Raw genomic sequence first — 12,603 nt, 5'->3', positions numbered from 1 at the left:
TATTTTGACTAAAAACACCAAAACTGTGAAAAAACACCAAAATGTGCGTAAATAAAAAAAATCCCTTAATTTCAAACTGGGATGAAAACTTGATGCCTCCATTCAACGATCCTATAATTTGAGGGTGAACCATCATTTTGTCTGAAGTCACCAAAACTAACTTCAAATAAAATGGCCGATACTAACTTGACTTGGTAATATCAGACTTAATTGGCACTATCGGATAAAATGGACCAGGTATTCCGAGTTATTGCCGAGTATCATAGAGGCTTAGAGCGAATGATTTCTCAGGAAGATGAGACACTGCTGGAGCTTGTTCTCGTCACAATCGGAGTGAATGTATCAATTCAGCAAAAATAAAAAGCAATCAGTTCTTAGTTTCTTTAGCTAATAATATTCCAGCAAATATTATTAGCTAATAGTATTCCAGCTATTGAGGAGCGACCAGTGGACTCGAAGTTAACTAGTTTCGAGATACAGTGCATGAAGAGGAGGTTCTCAAGCGCCTGGTCTCCCTGAATCCCAACAAGTCATCTGGATCAGACGGTTTCCACCATAGATTGTTCAACGAATTAGCAACCTGTCTCTTATACACATCTAGATGTGTATAAGAGACAGCATTTATAGCCTATTATTCACGTTAAATTGAACATAAATAGGTCTAAAGACGCGTGCTGGTACCTTGAATGCAAATAATTGGCAATGGGAAAGCTTGGGCTACAATATCAAGACTTTTTGGGCATATTTTGGGCATGTTCTTCTGTTTTCAATGACTTTTACTTTATTTGGCTCCCCTGAACAATTTAAAAATCCAAAAAACGCCATCTGAAAAAAATCACAACTCCAGCAGTTTTCAAGCTACGGCAATGAGAGACATACCATTCGATTTGTAACAACAATACCTAGCGACTCTAGAAGCTTTTTTTTAATATGTGCATGGTTTGACTTATATATGGGAGGGGGATGAAAGTGGGGGAGTAAAAATGTGAAAAAATGGGAAGAACCCGAAAAAAACGATGAGGAAAATAAAAAAATTGGGGTTCTACAGTCGTTAGATATTGCTGTTACAAATCGAATGATATGTGTCTCGACATTGTAGCATGTGATTTGCAAAAGTTATAAACTTTTTTAGAGTACCCCTTATTTGCCGTTTTCTATTAGTTCCACGTTTTCTTTCATTTTTTCGAATTTACATGAACAAAAAAAAGTCTTAGATTTCTGTTTTACATATGTGTACCAAGTTTCAAAACGATCCGTCTGTAAGCAAAAAAGTTTTGTTGGAGGGTAGCCGGTCCCTTTAAGTAAAATCTAAAGGCTTTATCTATAAATGTAGCGGTAGCGCTGTAGCGGCAAAACCTCGTATCGCTACTTAAATATGTAACGGGCGCTACCGCCACCGCTACATTGCCTTAAATGTAGAGCCGCTACCGCTACTGAAAATGTAGCGGCCGCTAGTAGCGGCCGCTACATGTAGCGCGCTACTGCCCACCTCTGACTATACTATACTATACTAATAATATACCGTTATATACCGTACGTCTTAGTGTCCAAGGCGCTTGCGGCCCGTTATAAGATTCATTAATAATTCTTAGAAACATGAACTAAAACGATCAAATGCTTTCGTCTATCTCTGCACTTCCCAATGATTTTTGTGATCGAGTACGACTTGCAAGTTCTACAGTCTTCGCTTAGAAACAGGCACCTCTGCATCCATTAATACTACATCTACTGTCATTGCTTGCGAGCTGTGGAGTACAGGTAGCTGGTGTGTTGCATCAAGATTATATAGTGTTGGGTTCATTTCATTCAGTATTTTGCCTCGGCTGGTTAACCGGTTGTGCTGAATAAAAAACGAAGTGTCATCAGTTTTCAGTTCTTTCTTTAAAATGCTCTTATTCCTAAACATAAATTTCGTCCTCCAGTCATATCAGACGACTGCCGGAGGATGTCGAGGTAAAGTTCAGGGCAAAATAATTTTTTGCTTATGTCAGGCTCGAGGATATTACTAGGCCAATTGTCCCCAAGAATAAAAAATTTCTCAATATTATTGAACAAGGATAAGAGTTTTTACGAACAATTTTTCAAGTGTTTAAATTAGTCTGAGTACTTTCTGTAGGTAGATGGCTGCAAATTGTCGATATCGATCAATTTTCATGCGGAAGCGATTTATGTACCATTGATATATAAAATCAGAAAAACTCTTCATTCCGGCCAAAATTAAATATTGTTTTATTTTATTAGACTTCAGTTTCCTGACTGTGGCATACTGAGACTCGAACATTTATATGTTCATCAAGGAAATTTATTTAGTTGATATTCGTGAAGAAATTGTTTACTTTCCAATACAAGCCATTCTGGCAACAATTTTCTGTTGCAGCACGAATACCAACTGTTTCCAGTAGCGTTGCTGCCAGCAAATCAATTAGCACACCTAAAAATGATGTAATTTCAATATATATAATAATAATAATTAAGTATTGGTGGAACGAAGAGATACCTGGTGCTACGCTTAGACTGGACTCTACATCTACTCCTACTCGATCTGCTGCTGTGAAAGTATGCATCAGTCGAATACGTATAATGAATCCAATTACTTTATTCAAATTATGATTAGATTGACCAGCACATCCTGAATGGTAGTAGTTATTGTTAACAATCAGTAATTAAATGAGTTAGTTCCAATTTTAAAACATGCTAGGAGGTCAACTCATGCAATTAACAACAGAGCAATTAGTCAAGCTGATTGATTTGTAAAAACATGGGTCACATGAGTTGCCTTGAGAAGATTCTTCAAGGGCACGATAGCACAATCAAACGTGTTAAGAATTTTTCATGCGTCTAACAAAATTTAAGAAATCAGTATTTTACTGCCGTGTTCATCACAAATAACTGGCTTGAGATAAAAACATTTGCTTGGATTATCTTATGTGTAAATGAAATCGAAGCTAAGTTGAATAATTGTATTCGTGTGTTTTTTTACCTTGAAACAATTATTATATATCGATATGAGATTCATTCATTTGGGTTCGCAGCCCGAAAACTATCTGTCCATTAACCTCCAGTTGCGAAAACACACATTCTTCCACTTGACAACTAAATATAATGAACTGAGTCATGAAATACAAGTGTTGCTTCCTATGTACGTGCACAAAGTGAATATATATTATTATTATTATTATTATACGAAACATTTATCTTAGAGTCTGGTTCAAACGAAGTTCGAGAGCGCTTTTCACATAAGTTTATATAATAAATAGACACGAGAAAGTATGAGAACGGGTACAAAAGATTAAGCACTTGATTCATAGGCTCTTCGAAATGGTTCCGTCTTTAGGCGTGGACGAAACGCCTGCAACGAAAAGGCGGATGTTACGGAAGACGGCAAACTGCTCCGGGTTCTGGAAACAGCGACCGGGAACGCTCTGTCGCCGACGAGGGAGCGCAGCCGCGTGCACCACCAATTTTGTGCACCAATAAGCCCTGAATCGAACGCCTTGGATATATCCGGACATCCACCAATCAGCCGTGAACCACTCGGCTTTGTCTTCTGCGGCCTCGCATAGAACCTGCCGTGCACCACCAGGCCGCGGATCGAATCTGACTTCCGGGCATCGTTAAATTACGTAATTTTTAGTTCACCGCATCTGAGGTTAGGTTTCAGATAGCATAGTTCTGTTCCAAAATTCATCGTCCTTCGACAAGTGTTCGACCGAAGTCTGGTTCGACCCGCGGCCTAGATACGAACGGCTTGAATTGATGAAGGCTACGTTCTGGAAGGCAGGAATCATGATGGTCTATTATATCCAGGGCAGTGGTGGTCTTCGGCAGGCGACCCGCCGACGATAGACAGACCAGTAGATGGAACGACGAGATCCGCTGTTGATGACGAACGAAGGCAGATCCGACACGCGCTGCAGACCTTCCGTGAGATAAGGAGGCGCCAGACTTGAAGGCATCGGAACGTCAGAAGAGCGACCTTGAACTGCGTGCGGTGAATCGTGCTGTACCTGGAACTGACCTTGCATCGTGCAATGGCGGCGTTACTTGGTCGAATTTTCGCTTATTTCGCACGATTTGCACCGTAGCGTTCATTACGGATTGCAGTTTAATAAATGCCGTGATCGGATGTCCTTGGGGTGTGGCATTACCATGGTCCAATCATGATCAGAACGACCGCCACAAAAAGGGCCTTCAGGACCGGCCTCGAGAGACAGCGGCTGACGCGATGTATCCGTCGCTGAGCAGCAAAACCAGCGGTGGTGACTTTGGCAATGTGATTGTTATTAGAAAGTTCGGAGTCCAGCAGAATGTCGAGGTTGCGAACCGAAGACGCAGGCATTACGAACTCGATGCTCAGGCGAATAGGGATGGCCGGAAGCTGATGCTGGAGCCGAGCGGTCGCAAACCAAATGAAGTCTGATTTTGATGAATTGAGCTGGAGCCGGTTGGGGCGCATATACTCTGAGACGACGCCCATGCAGACAGATATTGGGTCCTGCAAAGCTGCAGAATCAGCCAGTGCACTGTAGCCACACAATTGGGTATCGTCGGCGAACATATGGGATTCAAACTATGTGAATCAGTAATGCGCAATATGTCGTCAGTGTTAAACAGGAAGAGGATCGGGCCGAGGACTGATCCATGCGGTACAACGCAGGTGACCAACGATGACGTAGAAGATGAGTTCACACGTCGGACGTATTAGAATCTATTGCTGAGAGAGGACTCGAACCTCCACCGGCCATGTACCGCGCAGTCCGAATGATATGTCAGGTCAACGCAATAAAGTGGCAGTTCGGCCGCGTCAAATGCGGCCGACAGGCCGAGTAAAGCAAGTACCGCAATGTCGCCGCGGTCTACTGCTCGCAGAATATCTGAAAACACTTTCAGTACGGCGGTTTCCGTCGATTGGAGATGGTGTACAGACTGGAGGCGAGGCATGAGTCGGGGCTGCTTAAGATAGTTATCCTGCTGTTGAGCCACAACGCGTTCCAGGAGTTTCGTCAAAATCGCCATGTTGGAGATGGATCGATATGATTTGGGATCAGAAGTGTCAAGTTTTTTTTTCAGTAGAGGCGTACTGTAAGCTGTTTGAAGTTCTCTGGAACAGCACTGTCAGTTAGGCAGCGGTTGAAAAGTTCGACCAGAAAAGGTGCTAGGGTTACGACATTCCCCTTCAGTAACGACATCGGCAGCAGATCGCTGACACACTGCTTATTAAGCAGCGCGCACACTGCAGCGACGACATCTTCAGTTGTGGCTCAAGTGAATTCTTGGAGCACGCAGTCGAACGGCGCAAATATTGCTGACAAAGTAACCGTTGACGACGCTCGCACAGCAGTAATGTTGTTTAAAAAAACGCATGGAATTCTTCCTCTCTTACGTCACCCGAAGCATCTGTATGACCTCTTCTCATAAGTTAATCCAGCGAACGTCACAGCCCTCGAGGGTCGTTGCGTTGCGCCTCGACTCTCTGGCGCCAAAATGACTCTGTTTTAGACCAAATAAGGTCGACATAATTGCGTCCGGCATCCCGCCAGGTGAAGGCCGCAGCAGCAGGATTGCCGCGTCTGTTCGCCCGGTAGACAGCACGCTGGAGCAGTCAAATCCCCTGCTGCGAGGCCCGACATTCATCGTCGAACATGGGTCGGAGACTCGTTGGGGTACCCGAACTGTGCGTGCACGAATGAGATTAATAAGTGCACAGGGCATCTCGGTATTGTAGAGTTCTATCTCAAACAATCGTTATGGAAAGATCGGGTCCAGAATGCCGGATCCCTTGTAGAATCAAGTCACGAAAAGTACCAGAATCGGACACGGGCCATGAGCCTCTTTCTTCAGTGCCAACAATTCTGTTCTATTCGCAGCGGCGTGCCACAAGAAAGCGTTCTCGGGCCTATTCTATTCGTTGAGTTTATTAACGATCTACCAGAAGCTGTGTCTAGCGTTTGCTCGATGTATGCTGACGGCACAACAATTTATAATACAGTGAAGAATACGTCGCAAAAAGTTCAGTTGCAAGGTCAATAAACAAGGAGTCAATATCGACAATGAGTTGAAATTTTCTAAGCTTATTGAAGGTCAAGTTGATAAAGCCAATAAACGACTTGGACTGATCAGACGCTCTTTCGAGTTCCTAGATGCAGAAGCGATGAATCAGTTGTTTGTTGCTGTCGTGCGCCCGAACCTAGAGTTTGGAAACGTCGTGTGGTCACCGAAATTTGAAAAAGGACAAAAAATTAGTAGAGTGTTCAAAGACGCGCAACAAGGATAGTTCCGGGCTTGAAAGGCAAGTCTTATGAGGAAAGATTAAAGATTATGAAGCTTCCAAGCTTCAGTTATCGTCGTCTGCGTGGGAACCTCATTGAAGTATACAAGCATACTCATGGCTTATACAAGGTCTCGGAAGGATTACTAGAATTTGAAACGAGAACCAACACCAGGGGCCACGGCTATAAACTAAAAATACAGCGTTGGAATACATACATGCGAAAACATTTCTTCTCGCTTCCAGTAACCGACATGTGGAACAGCCTCCCTGATAGCATCGTTGACGCTCTGAGCATGAAGCTATGGTTACAGGTAAGACGAAGCAAATATGGTTATAGGTTAGACGAAGCAAAAACAGGTTAGACGAAGCTATGCAGGAGCATATGTTCAGTGTAAAAATGCCTAGAAAATTGCGGAACAGGCAATAAGTTCAGCAGCTATATCAATCAACCGTCAGTTATGGAAAGATCGGGTTCCAAAGGCCGGATTCCTCGTAAATCAAGTCACGAAAAGTTCAAGAATCGGCAACAGGCCATGGGCCTATTTCTTCAATGCCGACCCTTCTATTCTATTCTATTCCAAGACATCGCCCTCGAGACCGCGCCGCGGACAACAGGTAACGTTTTTGTATGCTGGCACCGGGCGAACACATGACACCGTCCCCTGATGTACGAGTATGAGGTCAGGATATGTCTCCAGTCGCAGGTCTGTTCTACTCGGGCAAACGATATCTTGTTAATTGTGAAATTACTAATTTTGTAGACCAGATATTATTCAAATTCGAGGCCATATCTGCAATACAATAGGACTTTTGAGAAGATTCACAATCAACCACACGAATAACTAAAGTTATTGGATAAAGTATTCGGTGGGAAGTTGATAGAAAGGCGTGGTTGGTTGGCGCAATAGGTAAGGATCCAAGAAGATAAGTCGTTCGACGACAGTGTGGAGTTAGGATATCTGCTGCAGGGATTAAAGAATGGGAGCACAGTCAAACAAACAGTAAAGTGCACCCTCCCGGCAGGACGTCTGTAATGTGCTGTCCTGCAGCTAAATAAAGCATTATAGGAAACCTGGATGTTCCCATTTATTGGAATACTCGTTGGACAGATACGTACGTGTAGCTTGATACAGCCTATCAGTCTGGCAGCCAAAGTACAGATGAAGCTTTTGACGATGGTGTTGCTGGTGGAAGTTTCCAACACAGGATCAAGTCAACCCCGAACAGCGAGACCATTTTAAAGAGAAACCGAAAAATAGTCAAATCGTGGAGGCTTCCATTTAAAAACCTATCGTCATAGTATAATTATTTGAAGGATGGACGGAAAAGGAATGATGTAGATGATCCTGCGGGAATAGACCACGTTGAGGGTAGCCTTGTGCACATAAACCTGTTGGCAAAGATATTTGAGGAACACGGGATTCAAGTAAGGTGTAACGGAAGCCTGCTGGCAAAATTATAAAAGGGCGCTCATTGCAGACTAGTATCGAGAGGACGCATGTTAAAAGTCTATTTGAAGAGTTTACCCGAGAAAAAGATACTTATGAAGAAACTCTTTTTGAAGAATATACCTGTGTAAAGGGTAATTAAGATGAAATCTTCGTAGAAGAGTCTGCTTGGGAATAAATCACGTTGCAATTGACGTTGCGTGCAAGATGCGTTGCAATAATAACAACGTTGAATGCGCGGTACGTTTCAAACAACGTTGAGGATATAATACGTTGAGTGCAAATACGTATAATACACGTTAATTAAGAACAAGATGCTACCTGTAGAGCGTCTATATTTTATCCACACCGTAAATAACCTGAAGAGAGAGCTGGGACAAGTTTGTGGACAATTGTGAAAGGAAGATTAAGAAGTCATCACTTGATCTGGCCTGATGGATACAACAGATTTTCCATTGCGAGGTTATTAACAAACTGGTAAGAGGGCCAAACTTAGCGAATTGATATGATGATCGACCTGCCAAAGTAAGTAATACATTGATAATGCAACCAATGAGGAATATAGATTTAAGCATCAGCCGAAGTCCAGAGATCAAGATTTGGACGACGTTTTAGTTTGAATTAAGACGTTTGGGTAACGGAATAAATTAAGATTGTTGTTGTAAATTATTCACGTTTAGTTCAAAAGTTGGTGGAAGCCTGCTGGGAAGGATTTGAGATTTTTTGGAGCAGCAGGATTTATTTTAACTTATATGTGCTAGAGATTTATTATTTATTTTTATAATATATATAAATATAAATTTCTTAATAAATATGAATATAATTTCTGAATATAAATTTCTTTGTAAGCTCTAAATTTCTGCGTCTAATGCGTTTTCGTAGCTAGTAGCTTTTCATACGATTCGAAATAGAATTTCAAGATGGTAAAAAATGGTAAGACAATGACGAAATCGATGTCAGAGATGTGAAAAATTGTCAACTTACGGGGTTGTTGAGAAGATTGAAATTAATAAATGAAAATAATAAGTGTAAATTGATTTTGGATACCTGATGACTGAATAGTTATTTAATCGAGATTTTATGGAGTCTGATCAAGCAGAAAATTGTATTCGTTGCGAACACCGGGATTGCAAACTGAACAACGGGATTGCGAACTGAGATCGAGTGGATCCTGTATAGCAATACAATATTTAACTCTCTACCGCCTGACATGAGAATCTGAGCAATGTACCAAGCCTACTTTTCCAAAATAGGGTGCGTTCTAGTTAGCGCAAAATGACTTGCACTGATGATTGCCCCCACGTACAACTTTAAAAGCTTCTCTGTTGCGCACAAATGTCCTTATATTGCTATGCAGTCAATAGTGTACGTATAATTTAAATTTAAAGTTATGTTCCTGCGGTGGAGAGTTACATACGGCGGTAGAGGGTTAACGACTAGAAATAACGATGAAGTCAACATAGCTCTGACGTGAATTTCATACATTTCACAACATAGTATGAGAAGGATATGATCTCTGTACATTTTCTAAGGAGGCGTATAAATAAATGAATGGGTAACACTTCCCTCTCATGCTTCGCAATTGGCATTCTGTGTCGGTGGCGTGGTGACTTGGTTGTTGAGCAATGCATTGACTATAAGTGTAACACTGTAAGTGGCCCGTTCACCTCATGTGTGTCGTTTGTCGTCAATTGAGAGCCTTACGAACGAGGTGTCAGGTGTGGTCTGTGTCTGTGACTCTGTGGACAGACGTGCACGACTTGGCGAAAGGAAAGTTTCATAGTTTGCGTCTCGCTCACTATCTGTTTGAGCCCTTCAATTATCCTACGAGTACGAGATAAAGATTTCTTTTACGTTAACGAAACCCTCAAGATATAAACTTTATAAAGTATTATCATATTTTTGCTTCTTCATTCTTATTGGTATCAAAAGGTGAGTTAACGTATCAAAGCTGATATCTGAATCTGCTTAGTAGCCTACCTACTAGGCTCATTTTTGATTATTGAGGAATATGAATATTTTGATTGTTCTAATACGAGTATTTAAAAAAAAACTCTGTTGATTTACTACTTAGCTAATACTTCTGACTTCTGAGGAAACAAGAAATTCCTCAAAATTGGTTCATTTTTAATTTCTTCATAGATCATACCTATCAATCATAGATTCATTATTCATAGGTATAAGTTAGGCTATGCAATATGCTCAAGATTTACACTACCTACTACACTAGGCCAGTAGGCCTACTATCTAGCCTTTAGAACTCAATTAGTAGTTAAGACTGTTAAGTTGATAGTAGTTATTATAAGTCTGTTGAATGGCATTGAGTCATTTGAGTGTCTAATTGTCAACAACAAATTGAATACCTAAGATGGAATTTTTGCCCATAATTTTTGTCCAAATCCCCTAATAGAGTCTAACGCACGGTTACGCACCAAGTGACGGAAGCGACTACGACGTGAGTCGTGAGTAGCATATTAGCAACAGCTAGCACTAAGCATTCCCATCAGCAGTCTGGGGTCTTTGTATTACCTAGTTAGCCTATATTTGTTTTTTGAACTTCTTAGCTACTCTCATTTCCGGCAACTTGTTGAAAAATCTAGCTGAAAACCTAGATATGAACATGGGATAGTGTTCTATTATTTATTTTTAAATGTTTGGAAGGCCAATCTTGAATCATTTGCTGAAAGTTCACAGCATCACTGGATTTATTGATCTAAAAAAGGTTACTTTTGGCATCAATGTTTCTGGCAGCCTGATAGGCATAGTCATGTTAGTGGTAAAGCAGAGATTTTTAGATTCTTCCTCAAGTTCAATTTAAATCCTATAAATAGACCAGAGTAACTGAGTAGGTAAAGCAGTCAGTGGGTCCAAAAGTGGGCAAAATTGTCCCACTGAGTCTGGGGGCGGTGGAAAGATATGGGGTGGCGGCGAGGAAGAAAAGGGCAGTAGGGGGACAGGCGGGCACCCGGGAAGCGGCAGTCTGCAAACTGCAAAGTCAAAGTCAGAAGTTTGTATGTTTGACGATTTAAATCTTGCGGCCTGACCTTGCAACAGGGTGCAGCGAGTGAGTGAATGTTGCAAGATCTTTGGCGCCGCATCAGCAGCAAAATTTATGCCTTCAGAAGATCTTGCTGAAACTTTTGAGTTGAAATTATTGCATTTCAGATATTTGCCAGAATGCCAGTCTTCGGCCAACTATTTAGAGAATAGTTGAAAATATGAAAGGCTGCAAGTGCACATAGTAAGGTTTCTGGTACGTTGGAGGGATCAGAATGCAGTGAAGCTTGTCTGGAAATCAGTTGCGATGAGTGTAAGTGTTGCAGTGCATGGAGAGTAAGGGATAGGTATACTATCAAAGTTGTTATCAGCATTTTTACTTAGCAATGCAAAATTACTTAGCAATGCATCTTGAAAATGGCTGGCAACATTTTGGGCTGAAAATCCATAACTTGGCAACGCAGCTGCAAACTCTGCACCCTGGACCGTGCACTTTAGTTAACAATTAGATAGAAGGTAATTCATCTGGCAGAAATCTCACAGTTCTGGAAATGGCAAGAAAGCTCTAGTTGCGGCCCTAAAGGTAGATGTTTTCCTCACTTGATATAACCAGTGCACAATTATAGACTTCATAATTCATGCATACTGCATAGACTTGCATAGTTGCATGAATTATGATTGGTATGAGCCATAGTGGAAGTTTATGAAGAGAGGTACTTATGTCGGTCCACCGCTGTGCGGCGGTCCGTGGTCTTAACCCTTCGCAAGGCCCCATGCCCTTGGCCCTTGGGCCCCTGTTGCAAGTTGCAATGGTCTAAACTCAACGGTTCAACTCCCATGGTCTCATCACAACTCCCTTTAGAAATACATAAAGTTTTGAAATTGATATAAATATATCAATAAATATTTGAACTGGGAAATTCCTTAGTTACTTACGTTGGTTCCAGAATGATATCAATGACGTAAAAAATGACAATGACAATTATGACATCGGTTATGAAGCTTCAGCCATGATCTCAGCTCTGCTCAGTCCTTTTATCTCGTAATTATGTTAGAACTTCGATGTTCAAATGTTGATACTACTGGCAAGTGTCAATATCACAATCAAAATTATTTCACCATCAGAAATATGTTATAATATCACAATCAAAAATATTATTCACAAATAACCATCGATTTCAATCGAAAACTGTTCCCATCTGTCATGCTTTGTTTACATATGCCTGCGGTGACATCACACATAAGAACACGTGGTACACCAAGAACATTGTTGCGGTCCGGTCAACAGGGGTTCACAAAAGATATGTGAAGATTAGCTCAATCACCCTAAGATGCAATACCTAGCTAAGCCTACCTCCAACCCTGAGAAACAATTTGGGACAATGAAACAGGTAATTCCCAAACAACACTGTACTTGAACTAAGAACACAGTCAAGAGCCATTAGTACAAGATAATCCCGAGGGCACCAAATATCCTTCACAGGATAAGCTAGGCAACCACCCTCCAGAGGAAAATCCCTCATGGGTGACTGCAATATTCTGTCCGAGAGCCGAATAGTACAATATGGTCCAACTTTGCAGTAAACAATAATTTTAAACAGAACATCCTAACCTGCGACACAAGGGAATTAAGATTACAGTAAGATAAGCAATAGCCTAGAAGTCTTGGTTGGCATGGAGACAAATAAAGGTCCTGGAAAGGAGAGCACAGTAAGAAATGGTGGTGATTCCTCAACAGTAGACTAGCACAGTAAGAGCACTCTTTACCTGGTCCATGGATCACCCTGATGTATAGCACTAAGGCAGTGTAGTTGCATCACTCTCATAGACACCACAGGCACACCCAAGCACTCCCCCTCACAACAACACCCCAGGTACTCACCGGTC

At 41.5% G+C, this 12,603-nt stretch overlaps 1 protein-coding gene across 1 annotated transcript in view; it reads left to right on the top strand.

Annotated features, from left to right (window-relative positions):
• Positions 1 to 9,265: 9,265 nt before the first annotated feature.
• Positions 9,266 to 12,603, top strand: part of LOC108681275 (fatty acid CoA ligase Acsl3-like) — a 15,111-nt gene continuing 11,773 nt past the window's right edge. Inside the window, exon 1 of the mRNA XM_047885670.1 lies at positions 9,266 to 9,651. The gene's annotated coding sequence lies outside the window, so the exon portion shown is untranslated. The remainder of the gene's footprint in view (positions 9,652 to 12,603) is intronic.

This window comes from Hyalella azteca, unplaced genomic scaffold, assembly GCF_000764305.2.
Source record: "Hyalella azteca isolate HAZT.00-mixed unplaced genomic scaffold, Hazt_2.0.2 contig2748, whole genome shotgun sequence".
Classification (NCBI taxonomy): Eukaryota; Metazoa; Arthropoda; class Malacostraca; order Amphipoda; family Hyalellidae; genus Hyalella; species Hyalella azteca.
This window is presented reverse-complemented; position numbering and strand designations above follow the sequence as displayed.